Source organism: Hyperolius riggenbachi, chromosome 8, assembly GCF_040937935.1.
Source record: "Hyperolius riggenbachi isolate aHypRig1 chromosome 8, aHypRig1.pri, whole genome shotgun sequence".
Lineage (NCBI taxonomy): Eukaryota > Metazoa > Chordata > Amphibia > Anura > Hyperoliidae > Hyperolius > Hyperolius riggenbachi.
In genome coordinates this window covers 81,651,212-81,670,983 of record NC_090653.1, presented here as the reverse complement: position 1 = coordinate 81,670,983, position 19,772 = coordinate 81,651,212, and the positions used below count along the sequence as shown (strand labels likewise).

The 19,772-nt window shown below is 48.4% G+C and overlaps 1 protein-coding gene across 2 annotated transcripts in view; it reads left to right on the top strand.

Annotated features, from left to right (window-relative positions):
* The window catches only part of LOC137528980 (protein kinase C delta type-like), a 56,980-nt gene that overhangs the window by 33,456 nt on the left and 3,752 nt on the right, over positions 1-19,772 (top strand). For both annotated transcript variants that reach the window (XM_068250817.1, XM_068250816.1), the window contains exons 2-3: positions 457-709; positions 898-1,578. The gene's annotated coding sequence lies outside the window, so the exon portion shown is untranslated. The remainder of the gene's footprint in view (positions 1-456; positions 710-897; positions 1,579-19,772) is intronic.

Here is a 19,772-nt window from a genome sequence, read left to right as displayed (position 1 = left end):
GCTGTAACAATGCACAGCACTTCCATTACTATACGATTCTACATGATGTGGTTGCAATCTCATTCATTAATATTGAGTGGAATCGCATTGTGTTTGACTAAAATTGCATGCAAACATATTACAATACTGTGCTGAATCACAAACAATGGATGGAAACCTAGCACAGTGCAGTCTATGCACTTCTGATAACCTGCGGACTGCATACACTGTGTGTAAGGCTGAAACCGTGATCAGCGACACACAAGTGGGGAAGGGGTCTGAGAGATGAAGTTCTAGACAAACTAATACCAGTCCAGGCCACGTGGGCCAGTCTGTAGGGGTAATGCATTCATATTCTAGATGCTTCATTGTACATATTACATGGCTAAGCAAGTCCAAGGAGTTGCTTTTAAATATATATACTTGCTATTGTTTACTTCTGGTAACCTTCTAAGCTAAGTCTTCTGTCTCATTCAGGTCTTTGTGGAAACATAAATCCCGTCTCAGGAGCTGGTGGCCGTTAAGGTCATGAAGAAGCAAGGAGACTGTTCAGTCATCATGAGAGAGAGGCAGGTCATGGAAATGACCTTAGACAGTCCCTTGTGCACCTCCCTCTATGTAACATTCCAAACCACATCCTATGCATCCTGCAGTATGGAGCATCTTCCCCGGGAGGGGATTTACTTGGCTTCATCAGAGGGTATGGACCTTTATCCATTAAAGCCATGAGGTGAGCCATTTGTCATTTCATTATGACAGATACATTTACCCAACCAGTCATCCCTCACTACTAAAGTCTATGACTCCATAGACTTTACTTTCTGGCTAAGCAAGTCCAAGGAGTTACTTTTACATATATCTGTTCTGTTGTTCATTTCTGATAGCCTTCTCAGCTAATCTGTCTTCTGTCCCATTCAGGTCTTTGTGGCATCCTACATCCAGTCTCAGGAGCTGGTGGCCGTAAAGGCTATGAAGAAGCGAGGAGACTGTTCAGTCATCATGAGAGAGAGGCAGGTCATGGAAATGACCTTGGACAGTCCCTTCTGCACCTACCTATATGAGGCATTTTAGACCCAGCCTACGCATTCTGCGTCATGGAACATCTTCCCGGCTGGGATTTACTGGATTTTCACTACTAGTATGGACCTTTACCCATTAAAACCATGAGGTGAGATTTGTCATTTCATTATGACAGATACATCTACCCAACCAGTCATACCTCACTACTAAAGTCTATGGCTCCATAGACTTTAGTTTCTCGCTAAGCAAGTCCAAGGAGTTACTTTTACATATATCCTTTCTATTGTTCATTTCTGACAACCTTTTCAGCTAATCGGTCTATCTCATTCGGGTCTTTGTGGCAACATACATTCCATCTCAGGAGCTGGTGGCCCTAAAGGCTATGAAGAAGTGAGGAGACTGCTCAGTCATCAGAGAGAGGCAGGTCATGCAAATGACATTGGACAGTCCCTTCTCCACATACCTCTATGCAGCATTTCAGACCCCAGCCGACGCATTCTGTGTCATGGAACATCTTCCCGGCGGGGATTTAATGGACTTTATTTGCAATTATGGACCTTTACCCATTAAAACCATCAGGTGAGATATTTGTAATTTCATTATGGAGGACACGTGTACCCCACCAGTCACCCCTTACCACTAAAGTCTATGGCTCCATAGTATAAGTAGGGAGACAACTGAGTCAGCATTTCCTGTACACTCTGTGCCAATACCCAGACACATCAGTGCAGCTAGACGATATCAGCACATGAATGGGGCCACCCTGGCATCTCTTCATCCTATATCTCCACATAACCCTCTCCCCTCTTCAGCCTCCAGAGCAAGATACTCTACTGGCAACTTGCATGGTGGGCTTTGACCTTTTCCAATAACGTATACTGTAATGAAATGTTGATCTAAGAATTTAGCTTGATTAATAGCATAACTCACTGTACTTACTGGCAGAAGCAAGGGTAATACTGCCGTGCGCTGACTGTGCTCTGCAATATTACCACTGTCAGAGAATCAGAAAGAAATGTTCTCCCCTTTTAACCAAATCATCTTACGACATCTGAAGGAACCCATAATTGAAAATGAGTTTTTTATTTTATTTTTCCTTTACTGTCTAAACTGACTGGATTTAAATTGGGTTGTTCCAATTAAAACACAAAACATTGTTTCTGATAAAATCTTCCCTGCACATATATGGCAGTCTGGAATACAGACTGTTTCTATTTATAGCAAAAATCTATTAACCCTTCGCACACTCACATGCAAATGTTCAAACAATTGCATTCACAGATTCACTCATCCAGGCACAACTGTCATCCCTACAGCCAAATCAAAAGCCAGGGCTCCAGTTCACAGAAGAATGCATTCTTATGCTTAATCACCTATACTGCGCAGAAGTACCCAGGTAAACATAGGTGTCCTAACTCTGGCCCTGTAACATGCATAGTGCAGACATGCAAACACATTCATTGCATCAAACCTATCAATGGATTAGGAGCACACATCCTAACTTCCTCTCCTGGGAAAGACAGTGCATCTTACCAATCGCACAAGGGAGCTAATGTTATGTGTCCATGTGCACAATGCGCATACACCAGCATAAGCTGTCTGCATGCTGACAAACATACAGGGGAAGGGGGAGTGCACCGAATTGGACCCTAGCCACAGGGGTCAATGATAAGAATAAACATACATATATCCAGGCACATCGCCTCTAGTTAGGACATTAAATAAATTATTAGGGAAAGGGAGGTGCTGAAGGGGGTGTGGCTAGAAAACAGCAAAAATCTATTAACCCTTCGCACACTCACATGCAAATGTTCAAACAATTGCATTCACAGATTCACTCATCCAGGCACAACTGTCATCCCTACAGCCAAATCAAAAGCCAGGGCTCCAGTTCACAGAAGAATGCATTCTTATGCTTAATCACCTATACTGCGCAGAAGTACCCAGGTAAACATAGGTGTCCTAACTCTGGCCCTGTAACATGCATAGTGCAGACATGCAAACACATTCATTGCATCAAACCTATCAATGGATTAGGAGCACACATCCTAACTTCCTCTCCTGGGAAAGACAGTGCATCTTACCAATCGCACAAGGGAGCTAATGTTATGTGTCCATGTGCACAATGCGCATACACCAGCATAAGCTGTCTGCATGCTGACAAACATACAGGGGAAGGGGGAGTGCACCGAATTGGACCCTAGCCACAGGGGTCAATGATAAGAATAAACATACATATATCCAGGCACATCGCCTCTAGTTAGGACATTAAATAAATTATTAGGGAAAGGGAGGTGCTGAAGGGGGTGTGGCTAGAAAACAGCAAAAATCTATTAACCCTTCGCACACTCACATGCAAATGTTCAAACAATTGCATTCACAGATTCACTCATCCAGGCACAACTGTCATCCCTACAGCCAAATCAAAAGCCAGGGCTCCAGTTCACAGAAGAATGCATTCTTATGCTTAATCACCTATACTGCGCAGAAGTACCCAGGTAAACATAGGTGTCCTAACTCTGGCCCTGTAACATGCATAGTGCAGACATGCAAACACATTCATTGCATCAAACCTATCAATGGATTAGGAGCACACATCCTAACTTCCTCTCCTGGGAAAGATAGTGCATCTTACCAATCGCACAAGGGAGCTAATGTTATGTGTCCATGTGCACAATGCGCATACACCAGCATAAGCTGTCTGCATGCTGACAAACATACAGGGGAAGGGGGAGTGCACCGAATTGGACCCTAGCCACAGGGGTCAATGATAAGAATAAACATACATATATCCAGGCACATCGCCTCTAGTTAGGACATTAAATAAATTATTAGGGAAAGGGAGGTGCTGAAGGGGGTGTGGCTAGAAAACAGCAAAAATCTATTAACCCTTCGCACACTCACATGCAAATGTTCAAACAATTGCATTCACAGATTCACTCCTCCAGGCACAACTGTCATCCCTACAGCCAAATCAAAAGCCAGGGCTCCAGTTCACAGAAGAATGCATTCTTATGCTTAATCACCTATACTGCGCAGAAGTACCCAGGTAAACATAGGTGTCCTAACTCTGGCCCTGTAACATGCATAGTGCAGACATGCAAACACATTCATTGCATCAAACCTATCAATGGATTAGGAGCACACATCCTAACTTCCTCTCCTGGGAAAGACAGTGCATCTTACCAATCGCACAAGGGAGCTAATGTTATGTGTCCATGTGCACAATGCGCATACACCAGCATAAGCTGTCTGCATGCTGACAAACATACAGGGGAAGGGGGAGTGCACCGAATTGGACCCTAGCCACAGGGGTCAATGATAAGAATAAACATACATATATCCAGGCACATCGCCTCTAGTTAGGACATTAAATAAATTATTAGGGAAAGGGAGGTGCTGAAGGGGGTGTGGCTAGAAAACAGCAAAAATCTATTAACCCTTCGCACACTCACATGCAAATGTTCAAACAATTGCATTCACAGATTCACTCATCCAGGCACAACTGTCATCCCTACAGCCAAATCAAAAGCCAGGGCTCCAGTTCACAGAAGAATGCATTCTTATGCTTAATCACCTATACTGCGCAGAAGTACCCAGGTAAACATAGGTGTCCTAACTCTGGCCCTGTAACATGCATAGTGCAGACATGCAAACACATTCATTGCATCAAACCTATCAATGGATTAGGAGCACACATCCTAACTTCCTCTCCTGGGAAAGACAGTGCATCTTACCAATCGCACAAGGGAGCTAATGTTATGTGTCCATGTGCACAATGCGCATACACCAGCATAAGCTGTCTGCATGCTGACAAACATACAGGGGAAGGGGGAGTGCACCGAATTGGACCCTAGCCACAGGGGTCAATGATAAGAATAAACATACATATATCCAGGCACATCGCCTCTAGTTAGGACATTAAATAAATTATTAGGGAAAGGGAGGTGCTGAAGGGGGTGTGGCTAGAAAACAGCAAAAATCTATTAACCCTTCGCACACTCACATGCAAATGTTCAAACAATTGCATTTACAGATTCACTCATCCAGGCACAACTGTCATCCCTACAGCCAAATCAAAAGCCAGGGCTCCAGTTCACAGAAGAATGCATTCTTATGCTTAATCACCTATACTGCGCAGAAGTACCCAGGTAAACATAGGTGTCCTAACTCTGGCCCTGTAACATGCATAGTGCAGACATGCAAACACATTCATTGCATCAAACCTATCAATGGATTAGGAGCACACATCCTAACTTCCTCTCCTGGGAAAGATAGTGCATCTTACCAATCGCACAAGGGAGCTAATGTTATGTGTCCATGTGCACAATGCGCATACACCAGCATAAGCTGTCTGCATGCTGACAAACATACAGGGGAAGGGGGAGTGCACCGAATTGGACCCTAGCCACAGGGGTCAATGATAAGAATAAACATACATATATCCAGGCACATCGCCTCTAGTTAGGACATTAAATAAATTATTAGGGAAAGGGAGGTGCTGAAGGGGGTGTGGCTAGAAAACAGCAAAAATCTATTAACCCTTCGCACACTCACATGCAAATGTTCAAACAATTGCATTCACAGATTCACTCCTCCAGGCACAACTGTCATCCCTACAGCCAAATCAAAAGCCAGGGCTCCAGTTCACAGAAGAATGCATTCTTATGCTTAATCACCTATACTGCGCAGAAGTACCCAGGTAAACATAGGTGTCCTAACTCTGGCCCTGTAACATGCATAGTGCAGACATGCAAACACATTCATTGCATCAAACCTATCAATGGATTAGGAGCACACATCCTAACTTCCTCTCCTGGGAAAGACAGTGCATCTTACCAATCGCACAAGGGAGCTAATGTTATGTGTCCATGTGCACAATGCGCATACACCAGCATAAGCTGTCTGCATGCTGACAAACATACAGGGGAAGGGGGAGTGCACCGAATTGGACCCTAGCCACAGGGGTCAATGATAAGAATAAACATACATATATCCAGGCACATCGCCTCTAGTTAGGACATTAAATAAATTATTAGGGAAAGGGAGGTGCTGAAGGGGGTGTGGCTAGAAAACAGCAAAAATCTATTAACCCTTCGCACACTCACATGCAAATGTTCAAACAATTGCATTCACAGATTCACTCATCCAGGCACAACTGTCATCCCTACAGCCAAATCAAAAGCCAGGGCTCCAGTTCACAGAAGAATGCATTCTTATGCTTAATCACCTATACTGCGCAGAAGTACCCAGGTAAACATAGGTGTCCTAACTCTGGCCCTGTAACATGCATAGTGCAGACATGCAAACACATTCATTGCATCAAACCTATCAATGGATTAGGAGCACACATCCTAACTTCCTCTCCTGGGAAAGACAGTGCATCTTACCAATCGCACAAGGGAGCTAATGTTATGTGTCCATGTGCACAATGCGCATACACCAGCATAAGCTGTCTGCATGCTGACAAACATACAGGGGAAGGGGGAGTGCACCGAATTGGACCCTAGCCACAGGGGTCAATGATAAGAATAAACATACATATATCCAGGCACATCGCCTCTAGTTAGGACATTAAATAAATTATTAGGGAAAGGGAGGTGCTGAAGGGGGTGTGGCTAGAAAACAGCAAAAATCTATTAACCCTTCGCACACTCACATGCAAATGTTCAAACAATTGCATTCACAGATTCACTCATCCAGGCACAACTGTCATCCCTACAGCCAAATCAAAAGCCAGGGCTCCAGTTCACAGAAGAATGCATTCTTATGCTTAATCACCTATACTGCGCAGAAGTACCCAGGTAAACATAGGTGTCCTAACTCTGGCCCTGTAACATGCATAGTGCAGACATGCAAACACATTCATTGCATCAAACCTATCAATGGATTAGGAGCACACATCCTAACTTCCTCTCCTGGGAAAGACAGTGCATCTTACCAATCGCACAAGGGAGCTAATGTTATGTGTCCATGTGCACAATGCGCATACACCAGCATAAGCTGTCTGCATGCTGACAAACATACAGGGGAAGGGGGAGTGCACCGAATTGGACCCTAGCCACAGGGGTCAATGATAAGAATAAACATACATATATCCAGGCACATCGCCTCTAGTTAGGACATGATGAGTGAGTGAATCTGTGAATGCAATTGTTTGAACATTTGCATGTGAGTGTGCGAAGGGTTAATAGATTTTTGCTGTTTTCTAGCCACACCCCCTTCAGCACCTCCCTTTCCCTAATAATTTATTTAATGTCCTAACTAGAGGCGATGTGCCTGGATATATGTATGTTTATTCTTATCATTGACCCCTGTGGCTAGGGTCCAATTCGGTGCACTCCCTCTTCCCCTGTATGTTTGTCAGCATGCAGACAGCTTATGCTGGTGTATGCGCATTGTGCACATGGACACATAACATTAGCTCCCTTGTGCGATTGGTAAGATGCACTGTCTTTCCCAGGAGAGGAAGTTAGGATGTGTGCTCCTAATCCATTGATAGGTTTGATGCAATGAATGTGTTTGCATGTCTGCACTATGCATGTTACAGGGCCAGAGTTAGGACACCTATGTTTACCTGGGTACTTCTGCGCAGTATAGGTGATTAAGCATAAGAATGCATTCTTCTGTGAACTGGAGCCCTGGCTTTTGATTTGGCTGTAGGGATGACAGTTGTGCCTGGATGAGTGAATCTGTGAATGCAATTGTTTGAACATTTGCATGTGAGTGTGCGAAGGGTTAATAGATTTTTGCTGTTTTCTAGCCACACCCCCTTCAGCACCTCCCTTTCCCTAATAATTTATTTAATGTCCTAACTAGAGGCGATGTGCCTGGATATATGTATGTTTATTCTTATCATTGACCCCTGTGGCTAGGGTCCAATTCGGTGCACTCCCCCTTCCCCTGTATGTTTGTCAGTGTCACGGACGATTGCGGGGACGCAGGCGCGTCCTGGAACCGCCCGTGAAGAAAAGAACGATCGCACTCGATTCCTGCATCGATTGCGCTTCAAAACGGTACAATCTGGGTTGAGTGTGTAGGGACAGCGGCAGTCTCTTCTCAACAGAGAGAGAGCACCAGCATGCTGGATGGCTCTTTTGATATGCTAATGAGCCTGAGCCTAATCGGCACTGGAGAGTCCCTGGCTTCAAGCTGTGCTGATGGCCCATCCATCAGGTATAAGGTGACAAGCAGCTGGCAGGAAGACTGGCCCTGTGACTGCTGATCAAGCCAGAGGTGTAAACTCAAAGTTGTCTAAGCAGATTTCACATTCAGATGTTAATTGAAGGAGCCAACAGGGCCTTTCATAGACAAGAAACAGACACAGCTGGACTCCAGTCAGGCTGACTCCGGCCTTAGCAGGAAGAAATGAATGTACAATATAATCTTTTGCCCATTTACAGAATACAATAAATAGGGTGGTTATGAGAGCGGTATCATTGGATCCGTAGGGTCATGCTGGATCTCTTGATACCAGTCGAGAGGGGCCCGGGGCCCCTACCACCCAGGTATGAATCTACTCAGGACCCTGATCTGATGCACTAGCCATGTCAGGTATCATATTAATCTGTATTTTCCTCCAAGTATGAAGCTGTTACCCCCCTAAATGTAACGTGTATGGTTCAGGAGTTACAGCAATTCATAAGTTTAGCTCTAAAATCTCTGAGAGGGAATGAACTGTCATTTGCTGGTAGTTCAGAGGGGGCCGGCATTGCCACACCCCCAAACCAGCTTCATCAAAAGCACAGAGCCAGCAGGCGGGCTTTTGTCCTCCACACTGAAACATCTTGCACTCATCAGATGCCAGCTTGAGGATATGCTGGCATCCACCTGGTCTGAACTCTGAACTCTGGACTTTGAAACCAAGGACTTTATGATTCCTCCCACAATAAGGACATCTTTCCAGGAACTAAGTATTTTTTCTCCCTTCTTTTATTTTTCATACTGGCTATTGCTGTTTTCATAATTGTTGATTTTCATAATTGTCTGTATATATTAATTATTTATATTGCGTGAATAAACGACTTTCTCCAAGTCATTCACTTTCCGCTACCCTGCTTATCAGCACACACAGAAATGATCCCGGGTCTCTGAAGATACGCTACTGTTTGTTTGTTGTTGGCTAGACAGAATATCGTGTGTTTAACCGTTTTATTCGCAGGATTAGTCAGTCAGTTAGTGGGCCCCACGGTCCCATAGTAACCGCGGTGGTGGCAGTTTACTCTGAACCAGTAGGTGACGTTGTAATCACCCGTGTCTCACAGGCTCCCTTCTGAGTTGTCTGCGGCTAATTCTTAACGGTTCCTGCGCATTGACTGCGACCAGAGTTCGCACGATCTGTGCGCTGGCACCGTTTAGAAGGCTAAGTGCGGTCAGCCACTGAGGGCTCCTGTGACAGTGTTAGGCAGCGGTTGGACCTGTGTTGTGCTGAAAGTATCTGCGATAGCGCTAGCGCTATCGAGAAACGAACTAATTCGTTGGTGTAGCTGGAAGGCAATATATTTTTTATATATACAGAGAGACTGTGTAGCCAGTACCCTTCCCCAAAGTTTTATTTTATTTGGCATGGAAATGTCCGGGAACTACCAGAACATGTGCCTAGCAGACCTGGAAAATCTTTGCGAAGAGAGGGGCATTGGCATCCTCCGCAAGACAAAACGGGACCTGATAGCAGACTTGTCCAGATGGGATGCCCAGCAACTGCGGGAGCCGGGAGTGTCCGCTGAGGTGGATACCAGCCCATCTGACAATCAAGGGGAACCAGAGGCTGAAGATCTTAGGCGTACAGAGGTTGAGCATCCTGCGGGCCCTGTTGCAACAGTTACGCCAGAGAATGTCAGTGTGGACCCCAACCCCAGAGTTTCTGAAAGTACTCGCCTGGAACCGGCCAGTACTGGACTGTCCATGGGTGCTGACCCGGTAATGCAGCAGGCATTACAAAAGCTGATGGACACTGACCTGGACAAGTACCTGCAGTACATGCGTGAAGAGCGCCAAATGCGTGAGGAACGGGAGCAGCAAGCTGCTGCTGCTGCTGCTGCTGCTGAACGCCACGCAGAGAGGGATGCCGCTGAGCGGGAGCGCCAACGACAGCATGAGCTCAACATGGCAAAGGTTCAACAGGCCAGCCGGAGTTCACCGCCCAGCCTCCCTGCTGAAGGAGCTGCAGCACCCGTAAGTGCAAAATTTAAGTTTGCTAATATTGAAAAAGACACAGACATTGACTTGTTTTTGCGGTCTTTTGAAAAAGCATGCCGTCAGTATCGTCTGTCCCAAGACCAGTGGGCCAGACATCTGACACCTTTGCTGCGCTACAAAGCGCTTGATGCCTTCGCAGAATTGCCTGCGGAGAAGGATAATGATTATGCTGCTATAAAAGACGCTATCATTACTAAGTACCAGCTGACGCCAGAAGCCTATCGCAAAAAGTTCAGGGCCTGGCAGAAAAAGTCGTCTGATTCGTACCGAGATGTGGTCAGCAGCTTGCTCACCACACTCCGTCAGTGGACTCTAGGCCTCACCAAAGGGTCTTATGGCGTCCTGGAGGACTTGATAGTCCTCGAGCAATTTCTGAACATTTGCCCTGCTGATGTACGACAATTTGTGTTAGAACGCAAGCCGACTTCAGCAACTGTCGCTGCAGACCTTGCTGAGACTTTTGCAACTACCCGGGTGGCTGATACACGCAGAACTGTCCCATCCAGCTGGAGAGGAGGTCAGCCCAATACCTCGGCAGACTCTCCTGCCCCTGTGAGCCGTCCGCCACAGAGGCCACCCAGCGCAGCTGCTGCACCCAGGCCTGCAGCGCCTGGAGAGGTCACCTGTCACTACTGCCGCCAGCCCGGACACATGAAATTCGACTGTCCGGAGCGGAGACAGACACCACCAGCACCTGGATCATCTGCATCACCTGTACCTCACCCACAGCAGAGGCAACCCGCCAGCGAACCACAGCCTGGATCGTCAGATTTTGTCCTGTTTGCCCGCGGAAAGGAAATCCGCGACCGAACCGACCAGCAGCAACTTGTTAGAGTGAACGGCAAAGTTGTCACCGGATTCCGAGACACCGGAGCTGACATCACGTTAGTTCACTCACACCTTGTGCCAAAGGAGAGCATCAGCTCCAGCCGATCCCTTGCCCTTACTGGAGTAGAAGGCACCCTTTTTCACATAGCCCACGCCAGAGTGAAGCTGGATTGGGGAGTGGGAGGGGTCCAAGAAAGGGTTGTTGGGGTTATGAAGGATCTCCCAGTCCCTGTGTTGCTAGGGACTGATTTGGGCAAGCTTGTGTCCTACTATGAACCTGCCACGACCGCCTTGTCGCTCACGGAAGGAGACGGACTCTCCACCCACCACCAGGTACTTTATACACTTGGGGGAGCACCAGGGGGAGGTGGGTTGAATGTGCCCAGTTCAAGGGTACCAGGTTCAATAGTGCCTGCTTCAAAGGCACCTGAGTTTGATGTACAGACTGTCTGTTGTAATGATGCTGTAACTGTACCTGAGTTTACTGTACAACCTGTCTGTAATGAAAAAATGTCTATACCTGTCAATGTCATTACTGCATGCAATGATGATTTGAGTAATGTCCGTCTGTGCCATTCTGACAGTGTACCGGTGCTAGCAGTACCGCGCAGCTGCACTGCTCAGAACCCGAGCTCAGGACAGGTGGAGGGGGTTCCGGCCTCCTCCCCCTCCTCTGACCACAGGGATGAGACCTTTCAGCCGCTGGCCTCGTGTGACATGAGCCAGTTGGCTGAAACTGACAGCGCCATATTCTCAGCCGCACTACAAAGTGACCCAAGCCTGGAGGTGCTCAGGCAGCAAGCCGCTGAGCCCCTCGCAGACGGGGCCGCTTTCAAGGTGTACTGGGAAGGTGGGAGACTGTACAGTGAGTCTGTACAGCCCCCTACAGGTAGATCCCACGCGGATACCAAGTGGCTTGTGGTCCCGAGTGCGTTTAGGGGACATGTGCTGAAATCCGCACATGGTAATCCTCTGACCGGGCACTCGGGTGTCCGCAAGACACTCGCCGGTATTCGGAAACAGTTTTATTGGCCCCGGATGAACAGGGATGTAGCCAACTACTGCAGGGCATGTGCCGTCTGTCAGGAGCTGGGAAGGTCCAGGGATTCCCGCGGGGTTCCCTTAGGTCCACAGCCACTCAGCAGGGGAACCCTGCGTGGGCTGGCTGTTGACCTAACCAACCCACTGCCCGTTGTCCGCAGTCCCGGCAGACACCACGTCCGACTGCAGTGGCGCAAACGCCCTGTCCAGAACGGTCCATGTTGGGTCAACCCTGAGGGTAGCAGACCGCGACCGGTCCAGGGGAACCGAGCCACAGGCTCCAATAGGTTTTCCCGCCGTACCGGCAACTCGAGGCCCGTCAGCCAGGTTAGCGGCGCCGCCACACATCTTGCGGATGAGTGGCTAAGCCACGGACAAGGGGGAGGGCTGTCACGGACGATTGCGGGGACGCAGGCGCGTCCTGGAACCGCCCGTGAAGAAAAGAACGATCGCACTCGATTCCTGCATCGATTGCGCTTCAAAACGGTACAATCTGGGTTGAGTGTGTAGGGACAGCGGCAGTCTCTTCTCAACAGAGAGAGAGCACCAGCATGCTGGATGGCTCTTTTGATATGCTAATGAGCCTGAGCCTAATCGGCACTGGAGAGTCCCTGGCTTCAAGCTGTGCTGATGGCCCATCCATCAGGTATAAGGTGACAAGCAGCTGGCAGGAAGACTGGCCCTGTGACTGCTGATCAAGCCAGAGGTGTAAACTCAAAGTTGTCTAAGCAGATTTCACATTCAGATGTTAATTGAAGGAGCCAACAGGGCCTTTCATAGACAAGAAACAGACACAGCTGGACTCCAGTCAGGCTGACTCCGGCCTTAGCAGGAAGAAATGAATGTACAATATAATCTTTTGCCCATTTACAGAATACAATAAATAGGGTGGTTATGAGAGCGGTATCATTGGATCCGTAGGGTCATGCTGGATCTCTTGATACCAGTCGAGAGGGGCCCGGGGCCCCTACCACCCAGGTATGAATCTACTCAGGACCCTGATCTGATGCACTAGCCATGTCAGGTATCATATTAATCTGTATTTTCCTCCAAGTATGAAGCTGTTACCCCCCTAAATGTAACGTGTATGGTTCAGGAGTTACAGCAATTCATAAGTTTAGCTCTAAAATCTCTGAGAGGGAATGAACTGTCATTTGCTGGTAGTTCAGAGGGGGCCGGCATTGCCACACCCCCAAACCAGCTTCATCAAAAGCACAGAGCCAGCAGGCGGGCTTTTGTCCTCCACACTGAAACATCTTGCACTCATCAGATGCCAGCTTGAGGATATGCTGGCATCCACCTGGTCTGAACTCTGAACTCTGGACTTTGAAACCAAGGACTTTATGATTCCTCCCACAATAAGGACATCTTTCCAGGAACTAAGTATTTTTTCTCCCTTCTTTTATTTTTCATACTGGCTATTGCTGTTTTCATAATTGTTGATTTTCATAATTGTCTGTATATATTAATTATTTATATTGCGTGAATAAACGACTTTCTCCAAGTCATTCACTTTCCGCTACCCTGCTTATCAGCACACACAGAAATGATCCCGGGTCTCTGAAGATACGCTACTGTTTGTTTGTTGTTGGCTAGACAGAATATCGTGTGTTTAACCGTTTTATTCGCAGGATTAGTCAGTCAGTTAGTGGGCCCCACGGTCCCATAGTAACCGCGGTGGTGGCAGTTTACTCTGAACCAGTAGGTGACGTTGTAATCACCCGTGTCTCACAGGCTCCCTTCTGAGTTGTCTGCGGCTAATTCTTAACGGTTCCTGCGCATTGACTGCGACCAGAGTTCGCACGATCTGTGCGCTGGCACCGTTTAGAAGGCTAAGTGCGGTCAGCCACTGAGGGCTCCTGTGACAGTGTTAGGCAGCGGTTGGACCTGTGTTGTGCTGAAAGTATCTGCGATAGCGCTAGCGCTATCGAGAAACGAACTAATTCGTTGGTGTAGCTGGAAGGCAATATATTTTTTATATATACAGAGAGACTGTGTAGCCAGTACCCTTCCCCAAAGTTTTATTTTATTTGGCATGGAAATGTCCGGGAACTACCAGAACATGTGCCTAGCAGACCTGGAAAATCTTTGCGAAGAGAGGGGCATTGGCATCCTCCGCAAGACAAAACGGGACCTGATAGCAGACTTGTCCAGATGGGATGCCCAGCAACTGCGGGAGCCGGGAGTGTCCGCTGAGGTGGATACCAGCCCATCTGACAATCAAGGGGAACCAGAGGCTGAAGATCTTAGGCGTACAGAGGTTGAGCATCCTGCGGGCCCTGTTGCAACAGTTACGCCAGAGAATGTCAGTGTGGACCCCAACCCCAGAGTTTCTGAAAGTACTCGCCTGGAACCGGCCAGTACTGGACTGTCCATGGGTGCTGACCCGGTAATGCAGCAGGCATTACAAAAGCTGATGGACACTGACCTGGACAAGTACCTGCAGTACATGCGTGAAGAGCGCCAAATGCGTGAGGAACGGGAGCAGCAAGCTGCTGCTGCTGCTGCTGCTGCTGCTGAACGCCACGCAGAGAGGGATGCCGCTGAGCGGGAGCGCCAACGACAGCATGAGCTCAACATGGCAAAGGTTCAACAGGCCAGCCGGAGTTCACCGCCCAGCCTCCCTGCTGAAGGAGCTGCAGCACCCGTAAGTGCAAAATTTAAGTTTGCTAATATTGAAAAAGACACAGACATTGACTTGTTTTTGCGGTCTTTTGAAAAAGCATGCCGTCAGTATCGTCTGTCCCAAGACCAGTGGGCCAGACATCTGACACCTTTGCTGCGCTACAAAGCGCTTGATGCCTTCGCAGAATTGCCTGCGGAGAAGGATAATGATTATGCTGCTATAAAAGACGCTATCATTACTAAGTACCAGCTGACGCCAGAAGCCTATCGCAAAAAGTTCAGGGCCTGGCAGAAAAAGTCGTCTGATTCGTACCGAGATGTGGTCAGCAGCTTGCTCACCACACTCCGTCAGTGGACTCTAGGCCTCACCAAAGGGTCTTATGGCGTCCTGGAGGACTTGATAGTCCTCGAGCAATTTCTGAACATTTGCCCTGCTGATGTACGACAATTTGTGTTAGAACGCAAGCCGACTTCAGCAACTGTCGCTGCAGACCTTGCTGAGACTTTTGCAACTACCCGGGTGGCTGATACACGCAGAACTGTCCCATCCAGCTGGAGAGGAGGTCAGCCCAATACCTCGGCAGACTCTCCTGCCCCTGTGAGCCGTCCGCCACAGAGGCCACCCAGCGCAGCTGCTGCACCCAGGCCTGCAGCGCCTGGAGAGGTCACCTGTCACTACTGCCGCCAGCCCGGACACATGAAATTCGACTGTCCGGAGCGGAGACAGACACCACCAGCACCTGGATCATCTGCATCACCTGTACCTCACCCACAGCAGAGGCAACCCGCCAGCGAACCACAGCCTGGATCGTCAGATTTTGTCCTGTTTGCCCGCGGAAAGGAAATCCGCGACCGAACCGACCAGCAGCAACTTGTTAGAGTGAACGGCAAAGTTGTCACCGGATTCCGAGACACCGGAGCTGACATCACGTTAGTTCACTCACACCTTGTGCCAAAGGAGAGCATCAGCTCCAGCCGATCCCTTGCCCTTACTGGAGTAGAAGGCACCCTTTTTCACATAGCCCACGCCAGAGTGAAGCTGGATTGGGGAGTGGGAGGGGTCCAAGAAAGGGTTGTTGGGGTTATGAAGGATCTCCCAGTCCCTGTGTTGCTAGGGACTGATTTGGGCAAGCTTGTGTCCTACTATGAACCTGCCACGACCGCCTTGTCGCTCACGGAAGGAGACGGACTCTCCACCCACCACCAGGTACTTTATACACTTGGGGGAGCACCAGGGGGAGGTGGGTTGAATGTGCCCAGTTCAAGGGTACCAGGTTCAATAGTGCCTGCTTCAAAGGCACCTGAGTTTGATGTACAGACTGTCTGTTGTAATGATGCTGTAACTGTACCTGAGTTTACTGTACAACCTGTCTGTAATGAAAAAATGTCTATACCTGTCAATGTCATTACTGCATGCAATGATGATTTGAGTAATGTCCGTCTGTGCCATTCTGACAGTGTACCGGTGCTAGCAGTACCGCGCAGCTGCACTGCTCAGAACCCGAGCTCAGGACAGGTGGAGGGGGTTCCGGCCTCCTCCCCCTCCTCTGACCACAGGGATGAGACCTTTCAGCCGCTGGCCTCGTGTGACATGAGCCAGTTGGCTGAAACTGACAGCGCCATATTCTCAGCCGCACTACAAAGTGACCCAAGCCTGGAGGTGCTCAGGCAGCAAGCCGCTGAGCCCCTCGCAGACGGGGCCGCTTTCAAGGTGTACTGGGAAGGTGGGAGACTGTACAGTGAGTCTGTACAGCCCCCTACAGGTAGATCCCACGCGGATACCAAGTGGCTTGTGGTCCCGAGTGCGTTTAGGGGACATGTGCTGAAATCCGCACATGGTAATCCTCTGACCGGGCACTCGGGTGTCCGCAAGACACTCGCCGGTATTCGGAAACAGTTTTATTGGCCCCGGATGAACAGGGATGTAGCCAACTACTGCAGGGCATGTGCCGTCTGTCAGGAGCTGGGAAGGTCCAGGGATTCCCGCGGGGTTCCCTTAGGTCCACAGCCACTCAGCAGGGGAACCCTGCGTGGGCTGGCTGTTGACCTAACCAACCCACTGCCCGTTGTCCGCAGTCCCGGCAGACACCACGTCCGACTGCAGTGGCGCAAACGCCCTGTCCAGAACGGTCCATGTTGGGTCAACCCTGAGGGTAGCAGACCGCGACCGGTCCAGGGGAACCGAGCCACAGGCTCCAATAGGTTTTCCCGCCGTACCGGCAACTCGAGGCCCGTCAGCCAGGTTAGCGGCGCCGCCACACATCTTGCGGATGAGTGGCTAAGCCACGGACAAGGGGGAGGGCTGTCACGGACGATTGCGGGGACGCAGGCGCGTCCTGGAACCGCCCGTGAAGAAAAGAACGATCGCACTCGATTCCTGCATCGATTGCGCTTCAAAACGGTACAATCTGGGTTGAGTGTGTAGGGACAGCGGCAGTCTCTTCTCAACAGAGAGAGAGCACCAGCATGCTGGATGGCTCTTTTGATATGCTAATGAGCCTGAGCCTAATCGGCACTGGAGAGTCCCTGGCTTCAAGCTGTGCTGATGGCCCATCCATCAGGTATAAGGTGACAAGCAGCTGGCAGGAAGACTGGCCCTGTGACTGCTGATCAAGCCAGAGGTGTAAACTCAAAGTTGTCTAAGCAGATTTCACATTCAGATGTTAATTGAAGGAGCCAACAGGGCCTTTCATAGACAAGAAACAGACACAGCTGGACTCCAGTCAGGCTGACTCCGGCCTTAGCAGGAAGAAATGAATGTACAATATAATCTTTTGCCCATTTACAGAATACAATAAATAGGGTGGTTATGAGAGCGGTATCATTGGATCCGTAGGGTCATGCTGGATCTCTTGATACCAGTCGAGAGGGGCCCGGGGCCCCTACCACCCAGGTATGAATCTACTCAGGACCCTGATCTGATGCACTAGCCATGTCAGGTATCATATTAATCTGTATTTTCCTCCAAGTATGAAGCTGTTACCCCCCTAAATGTAACGTGTATGGTTCAGGAGTTACAGCAATTCATAAGTTTAGCTCTAAAATCTCTGAGAGGGAATGAACTGTCATTTGCTGGTAGTTCAGAGGGGGCCGGCATTGCCACACCCCCAAACCAGCTTCATCAAAAGCACAGAGCCAGCAGGCGGGCTTTTGTCCTCCACACTGAAACATCTTGCACTCATCAGATGCCAGCTTGAGGATATGCTGGCATCCACCTGGTCTGAACTCTGAACTCTGGACTTTGAAACCAAGGACTTTATGATTCCTCCCACAATAAGGACATCTTTCCAGGAACTAAGTATTTTTTCTCCCTTCTTTTATTTTTCATACTGGCTATTGCTGTTTTCATAATTGTTGATTTTCATAATTGTCTGTATATATTAATTATTTATATTGCGTGAATAAACGACTTTCTCCAAGTCATTCACTTTCCGCTACCCTGCTTATCAGCACACACAGAAATGATCCCGGGTCTCTGAAGATACGCTACTGTTTGTTTGTTGTTGGCTAGACAGAATATCGTGTGTTTAACCGTTTTATTCGCAGGATTAGTCAGTCAGTTAGTGGGCCCCACGGTCCCATAGTAACCGCGGTGGTGGCAGTTTACTCTGAACCAGTAGGTGACGTTGTAATCACCCGTGTCTCACAGGCTCCCTTCTGAGTTGTCTGCGGCTAATTCTTAACGGTTCCTGCGCATTGACTGCGACCAGAGTTCGCACGATCTGTGCGCTGGCACCGTTTAGAAGGCTAAGTGCGGTCAGCCACTGAGGGCTCTTGTGACAGTCAGCATGCAGACAGCTTATGCTGGTGTATGCGCATTGTGCACATGGACACATAACATTAGCTCCCTTGTGCGATTGGTAAGATGCACTGTCTTTCCCAGGAGAGGAAGTTAGGATGTGTGCTCCTAATCCATTGATAGGTTTGATGCAATGAATGTGTTTGCATGTCTGCACTATGCATGTTACAGGGCCAGAGTTAGGACACCTATGTTTACCTGGGTACTTCTGCGCAGTATAGGTGATTAAGCATAAGAATGCATTCTTCTGTGAACTGGAGCCCTGGCTTTTGATTTGGCTGTAGGGATGACAGTTGTGCCTGGATGAGTGAATCTGTGAATGCAATTGTTTGAACATTTGCATGTGAGTGTGCGAAGGGTTAATAGATTTTTGCTGTTTTCTAGCCACACCCCCTTCAGCACCTCCCTTTCCCTAATAATTTATTTAATGTCCTAACTAGAGGCGATGTGCCTGGATATATGTATGTTTATTCTTATCATTGACCCCTGTGGCTAGGGTCCAATTCGGTGCACTCCCCCTTCCCCTGTATGTTTGTCAGCATGCAGACAGCTTATGCTGGTGTATGCGCATTGTGCACATGGACACATAACATTAGCTCCCTTGTGCGATTGGTAAGATGCACTGTCTTTCCCAGGAGAGGAAGTTAGGATGTGTGCTCCTAATCCATTGATAGGTTTGATGCAATGAATGTGTTTGCATGTCTGCACTATGCATGTTACAGGGCCAGAGTTAGGACACCTATGTTTACCTGGGTACTTCTGCGCAGTATAGGTGATTAAGCATAAGAATGCATTCTTCTGTGAACTGGAGCCCTGGCTTTTGATTTGGCTGTAGGGATGACAGTTGTGCCTGGAGGAGTGAATCTGTGAATGCAATTGTTTGAACATTTGCATGTGAGTGTGCGAAGGGTTAATAGATTTTTGCTGTTTTCTAGCCACACCCCCTTCAGCACCTCCCTTTCCCTAATAATTTATTTAATGTCCTAACTAGAGGCGATGTGCCTGGATATATGTATGTTTATTCTTATCATTGACCCCTGTGGCTAGGGTCCAATTCGGTGCACTCCCCCTTCCCCTGTATGTTTGTCAGCATGCAGACAGCTTATGCTGGTGTATGCGCATTGTGCACATGGACACATAACATTAGCTCCCTTGTGCGATTGGTAAGATGCACTGTCTTTCCCAGGAGAGGAAGTTAGGATGTGTGCTCCTAATCCATTGATAGGTTTGATGCAATGAATGTGTTTGCATGTCTGCACTATGCATGTTACAGGGCCAGAGT